Raw genomic sequence first — 15652 nt, 5'->3', positions numbered from 1 at the left:
GCAGCTAAAACAAGAGAACACTGTTCTTTTCTTAATGATGGAATATAAGAAACTCACCTCCACTATGCAACAAAGCAGAAGAATCTTAGTTGTGCTGTAAATCTGTGGTAAATGTTCAACACAAGTGCTTTCTCGCTCCACCTGTTTAGCACACAGTCTATCAGCCTACGTGTCACCTGCTTCCAACTAATGTCAGTGTGTAAATGCAGCTGAAGGTGTGCCTAATGTCTGTATACCTACAGGGCAGGCCTGCGCTACTGTCTCCACCTGCTTTTTGTTGTTGTTTTTTCAAGCCAATCATCAGAATTATTCATGCTAAGTGGAAACATTCCCATCTCTAACAAGAAGCAGCATTTGTTTTCTTTACAACAGATAATAGTGATTTAAAAACAATTTAGGGCTCAAACCTTGAAACGTTTAAAAAGAAAATCAGTCTCAAATCCAACTTCAGTATGACACAGACACGGATATTCTATGATCATTTTCAACTGGAATATTTATTTTCTGTATTATTTTTGTTTTGTTCTATTTTCATTAAAAGGGATCACCTAAAAATGGTTTTTCATATACGGTTGCCACCTGGCCAGTATATTACCAGCTTGGCCAGTAAAAATTATATTTGATCCCAATGTTATTAATAGGGAAAAAAGTTTATACAAGTATGGGATCTGTTATCTGGAAATCCATTATCCAGAAAGTTCCGAATTAGGGAATGGCCATCGGCCATAGACTCCATTTTAAGGAAATAATTCACATTTTTAAAAAAATATTTCCTTTTTCTCTGTAATAATAAAACAATGGCTTGTACTTGACCCCAACTAAGGATAATTGATCCTTATTGGTGGCAAAACAATCCTACTGGGTTTATTTAATTTTTAAATGCTTTTTTTTACCAGACTTAAGGTATGCAGATTGAAATTACAGAAAGATCCCTTATCCGGAAAACCCCAGGTTCCAAGCATTCTGGATAACAGGTCCCATGTCTGTATATTAGAAGGTATTTTTTTTGCATAATGAAGGAAAATTCAATACTAACAACTTTGTAGTAAACATCTTCAGCAATTATTTGTAAATGAACTGCAATTGAAATCCCTATTTGTTTAGACTTTTTTTGGTATCTGCACTTCCTCCAAGGCAATTTTAGAAGCAAAACTGGAGAAACCAGGTTTTCTTAACAGGATTCCTTTTGCATTGCAAAGGAAAGGAATGTAATTGCTATTAATACTGCTTTTAATAGTAATTACAATAGCAAAAAAAATAAAACTTGAAAACCACTGAAGATATGTAATGTACGTTGAAAGTTAGTTTATTATTATATTAAAATATAGCTGCTTACTTTGTTTATTATTATATTAAAATATAGCTGCTAGGTTTTCAGACCCTAGCAACTAGGCAGTCAGTGTTGGACCGGGGTAGGTGGGGCCACTCCACTTGCACCCTGCTCCCCACCAGCTATGGGCACACTGCCCTGCCCCCAATGATTACCGTTTTTGCCAGTACTCGATTTTCCTGATATTGTTTCTTGAAAAATTCGAATTTTTCAAAAATACACATACCGAAGAACATGTTTACAAAAATGGAGACAAGAAATCCTACGTTTTTTTGATAGAGTACTCAGTGCAGCGTTTTTGTGAGTGCTTATGGCTGTATTCACACACAGACCTTTCTGATAAAGCTTACTTAGTTTTTACCTATCCTAGTCCTTTAACGCATATTTGAGAGCCAGGTTTGGGTGCACCTAAACGTATAAGCTAATTAATTCAACTATATTCTGTCTGGTTGTACACATGAGTGTTCAGAGTTGCGTTTCATGGCATCCAGGTTTCATGAGTTTTTAGATGCCACATGCTGCATTTTCTTGCTCGATGCGTGTTCAGAAGCCAAATGACCAGAGGGTTGCAATAAAAAAAACTAATAAAAACGCTCTAAGGTGTCTTTTAAAAATGCAAATGTTAACACAATAAATGAATATCTATGTGCTCAACATCTAAACATGTTACAAAATTCAGTTGTCACTTTCACTGAATTCATGTTACTACTAGCAACAGCTGAGAGGAAATCAGAAAGGAAAAAAACATAAGAATGCTGTCATGAAAGGAAACCAACAGTGCCACGGTGAAGGGTAAAGTCCAGCTCTTAAATTCTATTTGATATCAAGCAAACCTGAAAAGTAAGTCACAGTGGAATGCACCCTGGTAATATCACTTGTTTCCTCCTTTTACAATAATGTAGAGAAGGATACAGTGAGGGAGAAAGGCTAAGTAACCCTTATGTTGATAATATGATGTGTCAGATAACATTTATGGTAACATAACAGCTGTTTCTATGACAGAATGAAGTGAATATTTAAAAGTAATAAGCTGGTTTATTGCCATGCAAAAAAGTGCCCAGTTTTAGTATAAATTATTCTCCTTAAGTACATAACCAGTGTTGTGTAGTTTTCTTTAACATAATTTATCAGGTTTGTATAAAATTTCCATAGTCCAAGCCACCAAATTAAAAATTTGATACCTTATAAACACCCTGCCTCTTTAGTCATACTCCATAATTACTTAGCTGTATCTTCTTTTCAGGGCCTAGGGCTAAATACAGCCACTTTTTTTCCCACATGTGCACCACAATGGCAGGGGAATCAGGATGCACACAGTGCCCATGCTAAAGCCCCGAGCCCTGTTTACTTTGTACATAGCATAGCACAGATTGCAGGTGTGAACAAAGAGTCCATGACATAGCCCTAAAGTAGAGAAAATAAATGCACTGACAACAATGAGAAAGAGATATCTGGAGAAATGTTGGCCAAATAAAGTGCAACAAATGACTTGTCTCTGCTTTATTGGTGTCAGTAACAGGAATTCTAAGAGGGGACTAAATTCCAGACTCCCATTTACATGGGTTTATCCTATAGGCTAAAGCTCGCCCACTGGGTTTGAAGCTGAAGCCAGGATAATAGCTGATCAGATTCCCAACTACAGACCGGTTTCACCTTTCTTGAGGCTCATCAGTGTAGTGCAGGGTTTTCTGATCAACCCAGTGGGTGAGCTTTAGCCTATAGGATTAACCCATGTAAATGGGATTTTTTTAAGAGTCTGGAATTCATTCCCAGAATTCCTTTTGTTTGCTTTTGTCTGTATGAGGCAGTCTCCTCAACTTTATTTATTTGTTTGTAGAACCACATGGTGACTCTACCTAAACTGATCATTTTGTGGATTAGGGCTGGGTAAGGGTTGAATTTTTCCTGACCCACACATCCCTTCTGCTTACCATCCTTCTTAATCTAAAAAATATATAATCTTCTCTTTTCAGTATTACTCATAGGGAAACAGTTAGGCATTGATGTATAGTTTAAGAGACATTGATGTGTCAACAGAGAAAGTTTGTTTTCCTTTGCTCCATATACAGTTATTTGATTTAGTAATTTAACATACTTAGGGGCCGATTCATTAAAACACGAGTTTGAATCCTGAATGGGAAAAATTCGGATTGGATAAGATAATTTCTGAAGATCACAAATATCAAGAAAATGCTTACGAAAAAAATCGTATAAGTCACGATAATATCGTACTGTCAATCCGAAAGTCATGAAATTTTTGTACCGAACGATTGTAAACTGCGGCAGAACCTTTTCCGAATTTTTCACGCAAGCGTACGGAAATGTCACGCAAGCGCGAAAAAATCAGCCAAAATACGCTCGGAGCGTTCGTGTCTTAAGAAATCTCCACCTAAATGTTGCTTTTTTTAGGTGGACCATCTCTAATTCTTCATTATTATTATTATTATTATAGGATTTTATGTTTGACCAAACCCTGGAAAATTAATTGATAACTATGATTTCGCCTCTCTATGTACAAGTATGGTACAGGTATGGGACCTGTTATCCAGATATATATGTGTTTATATACACACAGTGGAACAATTAACAGGATAAAAAACCTCCCAAACTAAAAGTTACAGTCACTTTTTAAAGCAGCCATTTTAGAATGAGAGGCAAAAAAAGATATTTATATATTTTATGTCCTCACCACCTGCACTCAGTAATACTACTCCAGTTGTACATGCCTGTTTTGAAATATTTCAATGCATTTTTTTAAATACTTGTAAATACTTGTACCTTTATTGCACACTTTTATTATATTTAATATTTGTTTTTTGTTTTTTTTTTTGCCTATGTAAAGTTGGGAGGAACACGGGTCAAAAAATTTCATTACAGTAATGATGCTTCATTGTTATTTGTATATGACAATAAACTTGAAACTTGTTAAAAAAAAAAACAAAAGCAGCACATTGGGACAGGGTATCAGGTGGCCCAATATGGCATCTGCAAACCCAATAATCTGCTTTTATCAGTAGGTAATAGATCATTATATTTAGAGTAACAGTCAGAGTAATAGTTATATTGCCTGTTAATAAAAGTGCTATATAGTGTATTTGTGCTATATAGATGGGCTGCTCTGGAGGGACATATAGTATATAAATGGTTTTACACTCCTTTTCTCTGACAGCTCTGCAGGCCAATGCTACAAAAGGTTATTTCCCTTAGCTTTCCTTAATTGAAAGGTATGTCACTGCTCTGAAGTGGAAGAGAGAAAAAACTCTCTCAGAAGCAAAAACAGTGCAGCACAATGGGGAATGGGATTTGTATTTTCTGGAATAAAAAAATGAGGAAGCAAAAAAATTCTTCGCAGATGATGCTGGAAGGATAAAAGAAGGGCAATTTGCCCATGCTAAAAAGTATTAGCATATCTCTATCAATAGAATTGATCAAATGGGAAAACAATCTTTTTACATGTATTTATGCAAATTTGTTTTGTTTGTTCTGCATCAGTTTGAAGCTTGTATATTGTTTACTCTGTTAGACCAGAAATAGTATTCACCAGGCAAAAGGGGTAGTTAATACATACAAAACATTTAAAAAGAATGCTCTCTTTCTGTGTGAATATCCAGAATCCATGTCACAAAGCAAGAAAAGACTTCTGTTTTGTATTCTAAATAAAGTTAAAAAAGTCATATCAAGCACCAGGAAATAAACTGAAACAAACAGTGACCAAGGTTCAGAAGTAAATAAAGTTATTTAAGGCATTTAGGAGGTGATGTAATAAAAGGCAGTAAGTTTGCCCAGGTGCAGTAACCTATAGCAACCAAACAGCACTTGCATTTATTGGTCACCTGTTTAAAATTAAACATCTTATTGGTTGCTATGGATTACTACACCTGGGCTTACTTAGTGCCTTTCAGTACACATGGGTTTAGAGATTTTTATGATTATTATAGTGACGTCTCAATTGTTATGGTTCAAGTAAAGGTACTCTAAGATAGTGCAGGAAAATTTTATTTTTATTTTGTTACTGAAAAGCAGGATGAAGGCTTGTGTGCCTTGAAGCAAACTCATCCTAAGTAGAAATTCCAAAAGCACGTGGAACCAGACACAAAGCATATATCACATGATGAGGGTCTTTCACTGGTGACCTCTCGCAGCAGTTAATTGCTGTCTCAAAATAATTGCTGAATGAGTTCCATTTTGATCTCCTAAGAATGAAGTCTGTAACACCTTCCAATTCCAATAAGCATTTGACGTACATCTGCCATTTAAATGTAATAGTTGTAACGTTCATACAAGTTTGACTATAAGTTTAAGGGTTGGGTATCTGTGGCCCTACTGCCTCTACAAAGGTAAATTATAAAATAATCATTCATAGACTTATCAGAAACAATGTCTTCAGTAGCCAAATTTCTTTTTTTGTTAATGCTTTTTAAATATAGATCTTCAAATTACTAGACATTCGTGGTTTTAGTAGAAATGAGTTAGTCATGGTTTAAAAAAACTCTAAAACCACAAATATCAGAATGTTTATAAATCTGCCCATTTATGTATTCAAGACCAAAATGTTTTAAATGCAGCTTCTCTTGATTTGAGTATGCTATCTTAGAATTACAATCAGGGGTGTATTTACCATATATGCACTCAAGGGCCTGTGCCCAAGGCAGCAGCTTTAGGGGGGCAGCCCTTGGATGCCTATATAGCAAACTAAACTTTTGTTGGAAAAGAAAAAAACCCTTCTGCTGCTGCCAGATGCTTTCCTATCAAATCCAGCAGCAGAGGTGGGGGGTAGGGAGGTTGCCCAGCGATGTGAGACCGGAAGTGACATAATTGAACATGAACCAATGGGCGCACACTGGTCCGGTACCTAGAGAAGCACTGGACCAGAATACACCACTGATTACAATACAATATTCTTATCCCAAACATTACCTAATAAATTATTTTATCATTTTTGTTCCTTCCACTCTTGCTGGAAGTACAATAAAAGAAAATCATTACGGTTTATACAAATGTTTACGCTAATTACAAACCCTCTTAAAGTAGGGATCATTTCTGCAGTTTAAGGAACATGCAAAACACACTTTGTTTCTTCTGGTTGTTTCCCTTTTCCCTCCCTCTTCTGGAATTTTAACATGAGCTACTGATGTCAGTATGCCACAGTCACAGGATCAGACTGTGGGAAACGGGTAGCTGAGCCTAAATTTATGCCAACTGGAATGTTATGCAAAAAGAAAGAGTCTCCTAACTTTAGGAGTAGAAAATAGAAATCGCACTTGACCTGATTAATTATGTCTAGCCATTGGCCAGTCATCTATCAGCAGATTTTTGTATCTTTCACATGGAAGATAAAGACAGTACAGTAATATCCAGAGCTATGGGTAAGTATCAGTAACACCAACAATACAAATTACCCATCAAACTTGAATACCAGTTATTTCAACCCTGTACAAGGAGAATGTTTTCTTAGAAGAAATCCTGGTGTTTTTTTTGCAGTGCATTTGCTGTGAGATCAAAAACTAGGCCTAATAAATCTGAATTAATACATATTTATTTCCTACTTTCCAAAGCCTTCTCAAATGAAACTACAAGTCTTTTTTAATAAAAATATCACACTTTCTATAACGGGTGCAGAGTTCACACGTAGACTAAGTGAACATTTTATTCAAACACATTATATTAAGCACATTTCCATTTTCTGGTCGCAACAGTCCTTTAACCCTTTACATGCTGTCAATTGCCACCATAAAAGGGATAGCAATGCAACCTGCAATCCTATATTTCTGTAGTCTGGAAATATTAAACCTACTTCTCAGGAACTTTGTAAATTAACAGTTAGCAGGGTTAGAGGGTTAGTATTTTAAGGCAAATACAGCACAATGTTTTCTTTTTTTCAGTCTTTACTTGAATATGCCAAAATCACAGGTTTAACACTACAGTGAACACACTAATCCAAAACTCAAACTAGAAAACAATTGAATAGTTAGCACTGAAAAGGCTTACTGGAGGGCATGGGTGGAACACACACAATGTATAACCTGATATTTACATACAGTGTATGTTATTATTTTCTTTAAAGGAAGAGCTTGTTGGAATTTGGCCTTAGATGTCTCCTACACCTTAACAAAGGATGGAAAAGCATTTTTTTAAAGCTTATCTCCTGCTAAGTTATAAAAGTATTTTGTCTAATATTATAACTGAAATGCCAACCTAAATCCCTTTCAGCTGCCACTCCCACTATGCCATAAAAGTCTTTTGGTGTCAGCAGATGCTAGTAAAATATTACACAAAAGTATATATGCACATATCATATGCATTTATAAATAATAATTAATATAAGAAGAGTTCTTACCTTGCTGTACACAGTGCAATATGCTCTTTCGGTAGGTTTCACAAACACAACTGAGTAAAAGTCCTCAATTGCATCACCTATGAGTCAAGCTGCAAATTCTGAACTGCTAATAGATAAAAAAGAAAAGGAAAGGCAGTATAACATCACAGCATTTGATGTAGGAGTCCAAAGGAACTATGAAGGAAAGCACAACATTCATCTTACTGCAACGTCCATCTAATTCCTCTCAGCTGTTTGTCATGTGGTTTTGCTGACTGATCAACTGATTTTCCTTGTAAAGGCTTAGTAGTGCAGTTCATTTTTCATTCAATAAAGTAATAGTGTTCCATAATCAGGAGAAAATGCTTCCCCAAAATTCCCAAAGCAATTGCAATTCAAGGGCAGTTAAGGAATTCATTTAATATCAGTAAAACTAGTTCAACTTGCTGTTGTAATGTTATAAATACATTTTACATAACATGGCATGGCACAGCAGAGCAGTTTGGGCAGCTCAAAATTACCCAAATATAAGAGAATTGGCAAGCTATGTAATATAAAAATGTACTGATGTCGTGAACATCAAATTCCTGTTTTGTGCCACTGCACTTTCGAGAAAACAAGAGAGAAATTGTTTCAAATTTGTGTATAACAGATATCACAAGCATTTAAGCTTGGCCATGAAGGAAAGCAAGTGACAAATACAGCATGTTACTGCTGTGAATGCATCTTCACAGTAGTAAAACTACTTTATTGAGAAAGTAATGAATTATTTTCTATTGGAAAATTTCTCTGAATAAGACCAGTTCTGCTGATACTCTCAAGAGATGCATCCTGCCAGTGGGTTCTGAGCCAGAAAACTCTGACTGATTTCCAATTTATAGAATATTTCAAACCTCATAATTATAAAGCCAATCGTTCTATTTTATCTTACAGCCTATTGAGAAGAGGAACTTATTTTTAAAATCAGTTCAAGGCAATTGCCCAAGAACAGGTCCAATATCTGCTTTTCTTACATTTTAGTAATCAGTCTTAATTAGAAGTTACTGATACAGGTTGGTTTTGGTCTTAAAAATAATGGATACTTAAACTTAGTAAAGTTTAATTGGGCAAAATCATTTTTATAAGTCGTGTCAGTGAAAGTTTTATTGGGCAGAGAAAGATACAGGCAGACAAGATAATTAAGTAGAAATATAAAGAGGGTGATTAATCAATGTTCAAATTTTTTTGTGGCATTTTCAATTTGAGATTTTGGAGTTGTTTGAGTTTTTTTTCTAGTACATAAACTTGAAAATGAAAGGTATTCGAGTTTTTTGTTTAGTTGAGTTTTCAATATTAATAAATAAGCAAGCATAAAAGTGTTTTGAAAATGCAAGTATTAGAAAATACTCTCAAAAATTGATATATAAGCCCAAAAGTCTTTAGAATAAGCACATGTATGACCATTTAATGCTTTGAAGGTCAACTAATCTTAAAAGATTTTAACCCCCATCCCCATAATAGAAGGTCAGTGCAGAAAGCAAATGTGGATTGGACCATAGGGATTGAAATTAACGTTGGTGCAAACTTTTGGGACTATATGCTTGAGCCAAGCAACTAATGGTTTAGTGTTGATCTGGTGTCAGACATTAACAGCAAATTTTTGACCTTATTGTTTAATACACTGCCAAGTAATTAATTACTACGGTGTTTCTGGATACTGGCCCAACCCATAAATTTAACCACAGGGTGCAGGTGACCGCCATACAAATTAACGGTTGAATGATTACTAGGGGTTCATGGTCTTTCAGTTAAGCCAGAAATCATCTTGTGCGGGCAAAATGCCCTTTGTGCCACATAAAAATGTAGATGTTTCCAACTGGCAGTGTTATGAAAACAGAACTTTACTGAAGATCCAAAAGCCTTCCCGTACAGTTTCCATGACCAAAAATAAAGACCAAATAAGTAACAAAACTTGCTGTCTAACTGCCATAAAACCAACCATGGCAGGTATTATTGCTATTGCAAGTTGTGAACTTAAGCTGGCCATACACTGTAAGAGGTGAGGTCACCAAGCGAGCCGATCTTCTCCCGATATGCCCATCTGCGGGTGGGCTATATGGGGCTAATTTGTAGTAATGCATATATATTTCAAAAATGCTTCTTCTGACACAGAAAAGCCACATATACATTTTATTACAAAGGTGAACCACCCCTTTGAGCCTCAATGGCTAATGTGCAGGGGTTCCATTGACAGAAAAACTGTGAAGAATTGTACATAGGCATGCCAGGAAATATATGCTCCTTTAAACGTGCGCTTCTTTCTACAGTGTCTTTCACAACTCTTAGGGGCAGGTTTATCAAAATGTGAGTTTGGAGCTTAATACATAAAAACTCACCCATGTTCTATTTATTCCTATGGGATTTTTAGAATCGTATTTATCAAATAGTGAGTTCTAACTTTCACCCATTGATAAATACACTTCTAAAAATCCCATAGGAATAAATAGAACATGAGTGAGTTTTTATGTATTAAGCTCCAAACTGACATTTTTTTTTTTTTTTTTTTTTTAAATACAGAAAAAGAAAGGGCCAAACTGACATTTTGATAAATCTGCCCCTACGTCTAATGGCACAAGCGGAATTGTCTTCATGTCCAAAAAGGACTCCAATAAGAACATGCACCACTTATACCAAAGGTGACGTTATTGGGATGGGCAGTTTCAAATAAAAAGAAACTCCCTTTGGGTCATTAACTTAATTTCCTCAACTCACACAGCTAAATTAGCTAAATCCCTGCCACAAAGCACAAAAGCATTGCTGCTTGTTACCATTGTGTAATAATAAAAAACAAGATTAACATGTCTGTACAACATCACAGTAACCATTATAGTAAATTAAATTGCAGAGTCTGAGTTTTTAACATGCATTTTAGCTAAGTATTCTCAAAACCACAATTACCACTTTAGCAATTTTTACAGTCTGACACGGTGCCAAATAGAACAAAAAAGAAAAGGGTAACTGCATTCTCAAATGTTTATTTTGTATTTCCTCTTTCCTGCTACAATGTATTGCACCGTGTTGCTCAAATATTAACAAATCAGATGTTCCAATCAGCTTTGCAAAACTGGTTAAAGCGATGGGGGTTTATCACTTCAAACTGCCTGTAGCTTAACAGGAAGCTGTGGTAAATAAAGGACAGCCATGTGCTGCAGTTTCCATAGATAAAACTCAGTTCTTCATCAAATGACTTGAAATGCTTGCCTATCAGCAACAGATATACACGTCAGTGGGAGGGCAGGGGTCCTACTAAAAGTAACCACCAGATTTCACAGCATGATTCAGGCATTTTAGTCATGGATGTCTCACTTATTTATTATAAGATTTCAAAATCTGTAAGGCAAAAGAAACCAATAAATCTATATTCTTCATAGAGAATATGAAGAATATAGATTACAAAAACATATTTTAATAACTACAGCATGTTGATGTAAGCACAATTTTTTTCTCTCTATTTCTTGAAATGAGATCATGAAACTCAAAAAGCATTTTTTTTTTAAATATCTTTTACATTAGATTGTGCTTTACCACAAGCCCACCCCATAATGCAGCTCATTTCATGTACTGCTCTCTTTAAAAAAGAAAATAAATACCAGTCCATGAGCAGACTTAACCTTAAATGTGTCATCCTTTAAAGGTCGTAAATACAAATGTCTGCTGAAGAGATATTTTTTTTTTTTTTTGAAAGCTTGCATTCTTATTTATATTAGTTAACCAATAAACGTTACCACAACAAAAAACTTTTTTTTTTATACCAGTGAGCACAGGAAACTATTTCCCTGACCCACCTTAGGGTCACATGTCTTTCAACCCCATTCTCAACTTTTTCATTTTGAAGTGATGGATTCTGGAATGTGGAGTCCCTGTGCTTTCCAGAGAATCTGTGCTCCACCAGTTATAGAAAGCAGAGGGACTTTAGGGTAAAGACACACAGAGCTACTTTGTAGCAGCCACTTCATATTGCTTAGATCAGAGGAGGCATTAGATTTCATTACAGCAATGCAATCTACTTATGTACACAAGGGATGCTGTTCCTTTGAAATCAGTAAAGAATGAATTTGCTAAATACCTGCTGCATGTCACAAACTTTTCAGTAACTAAGAGAATAATTTTTTTTCTTACCAGCAGGAAAGGCTTTGAACCCAGCTAAAACCACATCTGGTTAATATCCATGCTGAAGCTCTGGAAGGTAACAGTCTGTTCCGAACGTCTGCAGAAAAAGAAACTATTATCATTGCAAACCAAGCAGGTATCTACAGATATGCTGCTGTTCTATGGTTCCATAATAAGGTGAGTTGTTAAGGTCCTGGGTCACAATAAGCCAAGGAAAGGCCAATAGTATCATTATATAACTGAGCCATTGTCATCAGGATAGGCCTTTAGTAAAGACTTATATTATATATTATTATATTTCAAGAACATCATGAAGTTGAGAGAATTTTGTATCTAATGATTAAGTACCATATAAAAATAACAGATGCCCCCTCAGTGTTAAATAAAACTCTATGGGGAAAGGAACACTGTATTTTAGAACTTTTTAGATAATGGGTATCCAGATAACGGATTCCATACCTTTATATACACAGATCTACTAGCAAAAACAGCAGCCCACAAAAACACGCCAGTGTACTGAGAACAAATATAAACAGGCAAAGCATCCGCATTATTAATGAAGAGACCTTTGCCATGACAATATACACTTGTGTTCTACATTATTCTGTTTCCCATAAAAGTATCAACGAGGAAGTAAATCACAAAAAAACAAGTTTTCTATTTTTTTAATGAGTATACACAGGAAACCTCAGTGCCATCTATAAGCCAAGAGGGCCAGTGAGATGACCCAAAAGGACTGGTTCACACTGCCCCATGCATCCAGTTTTGAAGGCTGGAAACAGGCTAAATGGCAAGCCAAATATCTAAAGAGATGATTTAAATAAAATGGCCAAATACACATTTGCTTAGAGCAGGTTTGACCATAACACAGTAAGAAAACTCAATTTGCTGCATTTTAATTGACAGTATGCTTTTTACACATATGGTATATAAATGATTTAATATGGTGTTTCTTGCCTGAGGATTCTCTCACACACCTTGACCTAGGTTAAACTCTATTCCTCACATAATAACAAATTAAGTGCCTATGAAACACCTCCTTTGCTCTGTATAATAATAATAATAACCATTATGCCTCTCCTTGCCCATATGTGTGCACCAACATCACTGGAATCAGTATTAAACCATTTGGAGTCTAATACATCTATTTGTTGCCACCAATGCACAACATAGATACCCTTATAAAATAACACTTTGCCCATGACTCTCATGTACAACACACTAGGAATCATAGGCAGCATTCTGGCACCTTTCAGAGAAAACAGAGAGCCTCTTATAGCATCACATTGGCACCTGTACACAATCAATTGTTGTTTCTGTTCACAATAAAAGTGCATGTTTCCAACCTGCCAATCTTACCCCCATTCACAATGGGAAACACCTTATGCACCTGCACTGCTTCTCCCTATTTGCCCTATCACAGCCTCCTTGCTGCCTCCTGTTCATAACAATAACCTGTACTTTGAAGATTCAGCAACGTAATAAAACTTACAAAGTTATCCACAAGTTCATTTATACTCTCTCTCCCACACACACATATACAAAAAACATAGAGTTTATTGCACTCACACAGACTCACACTGACATTAAACACACCTGACAGAGTGACACTTATCGGCCTGGGAAAGAAGCCGCTTCATCAGAAGAAGATTGTCTGCTCTGGTTCTCCCATCCCTCACACAGTTGGGGAGCAGGAAGCTTCTCACGGTGGGAAGGGGCGGGGCTAAACCGGACTGCAGCTCAGAGCAGTACAACAGGCAGCAAACTTTTGTTTAGATCGAATAGCTGCCGGATGGTCCTTTTTTTTTTTTTTTTTTTTTTTTTGAACGGGGTGCTAATGTAAGCTTTGTTTAAACTTGTTGTGGGTTTTTTTAGTGACATTAACAATTACTCTCATATAGATGAAATAGATGGTAAGGGAATATCCTATTATAAAAAAAGAATTTCCAGGGGGCGAAGATAGGAGCCTTGCCTTATCTGTGGACGCCCTTTACAAATATGACAACAGGGGCACCCTTAGTCTAAAAACCCAGGGCACCCGATCCTTACTATTTAATGTTTTTACCATTAGGACCCCCATCCTACTTGCTTGCCCACTACCCATGGGGTCCAGGTGGGGTAATAATTGGGCCCCAGTGGTATTGGGCACAATGATTACTGATCATGACTGATAATTACTTAAACACTCGGCTTTAAATCTCGATGGGAATGCTTCCTGTACTCTGTAACAGAGCAACTATTTGAACTGATACATAAGTTGCATTATTTCTTTGATTTTGTAGATTGTAAGCTCTTTTGGGCAGGGCCCTCTTCACCTCTTGTATCGGTTACTGATTGCTTTATATGTTACTCTGTATGTCCAGTGTATGAAACCCACTTATTGTACAGCGCTGCGGAATATGTTAGCGCTTTATAAATAAATGTTAATGTAATGTAAAATCCTGTTACACTAGGTCTAGGTCATCTATATTATCAAATGTAACATTTTATAAAGTAGGTGACATATCTTATAAACCTTATATAGGAGAACAGATAATGAAACAAATTAATTTCTAAGATATACATTAGTTATAGTATTTCTCTGTGCAAACATATTTCTATTTTTGCATTGCTTTACATCATTCACATCAGTGCCTATTTCAGTGGAGCTTATAGTCTAAGGCAGTGATCCCTAACCAGTGGCTCAGGGGCAACATGTTGCTCCCCAACCTTTTATTTTAAAAACATGCCTGGTTATTTGTAATATTGATTGCAATTATGCATCATAACAATGCATAAGTGCTAGTGCTGCCATCTACTGGGCAACACCAAATAAGTTAACATTACATTGCAGCTCTATTGTAAATAGTATTTATTTCTGAAAAAATTAAGAGTTCAGTTAAATGAATGAATGATTTAACATCAGAGATTTCTGTTAACTGGTGCTTTGTTTTGCATGGTCCTATCATCTTGCTATGTGTTGCTAGTATACACAGCATGGCACTAATCAAGAGGGAGCCAGGAAGCTGATACAAAGGAAAATTTATATTGGTAATGTAGATTCCACATTTCTTACAACAAATGTTTCTCAAAATCTTCCATTACAAATGTTTCTCAGAGCATCTTGCGGTTGTTATAAAGATCATGGAGTTGAGTTTACATAAAATAGACAAAATATACATTGGAGGAGTACAAAAACACTACAAAGTTAGAAAATCTTGTGTGTTAAAACAGCAAAAGGAGAGATTAAGAGATTTACCATTAAACTAATTACATGATTTCATGGCTTACGCTAAAAAAAAAAAGAATTTACAAAATCCCTCTTAATTTACAAGGCTCTGCTGCAACTCTGCATTTGAGACTCTGATGAATCTCATAGCTTGTGACTGTAAATGTCGGTTGATGAGAAAAGGGAAAAAGCAGAAATTCTGAACTCTATTTTTCATCTGTCTACACAACTGAGGAGTCAGCTAATCACGGCTTCCCTTTTAATAGACCAAATTCTAGTAATTTAACTACTAATGCATGGGTCACTAGAAAGAAATTGAGGAGACTTGAACATGTAAAGGTAAATGAAGGTCCAGAACTGAATGGTATTCATCCCAGGGTACTAAACAAGCTTAGCTCTGTTATTGCCAAACCTCTTCACTTCTGGCATGGTGCCGTTATTCAAAAAGGGATCCCATTCTCAGTCTGAAAACTATAGGCCTGTTAGTCTGACATCAGTGGTAGGAAAGCCTTTGGAATGTATAATAATGGATAGGATACTTTAATACATTGCAAATCACAATACTATAGGTATGTGCCAGCATGGTTTTTCGTGTAATGGATCTTGGCAGACTAATTGAATTGCCTTTTATAAGGAAGTAACCAGGAAC

At 35.9% G+C, this 15652-nt stretch overlaps 1 protein-coding gene across 6 annotated transcripts in view; it reads right to left on the bottom strand.

Moving 5' to 3' along the window:
• Positions 1-13522, bottom strand: part of rab27a (RAB27A, member RAS oncogene family) — a 31626-nt gene extending 18104 nt beyond the window's left edge. For 2 of the 6 annotated variants that reach the window (XM_012958884.3, XM_031897852.1), the window contains exons 1-3: positions 13392-13522; positions 11805-11892; positions 7668-7773 (exon numbers count right to left, since the gene is read on the bottom strand). The gene's annotated coding sequence lies outside the window, so the exon portion shown is untranslated. 6 annotated transcript variants of the gene reach the window in all.
• Between the last annotated feature and the right edge of the window lie 2130 nt (positions 13523-15652).

This window comes from Xenopus tropicalis, chromosome 3, assembly GCF_000004195.4.
Source record: "Xenopus tropicalis strain Nigerian chromosome 3, UCB_Xtro_10.0, whole genome shotgun sequence".
Classification (NCBI taxonomy): domain Eukaryota; kingdom Metazoa; phylum Chordata; class Amphibia; order Anura; family Pipidae; genus Xenopus; species Xenopus tropicalis.
Note: the sequence above shows the minus strand (reverse complement) of the source record. Positions and strands in the feature narration are given on the sequence as shown.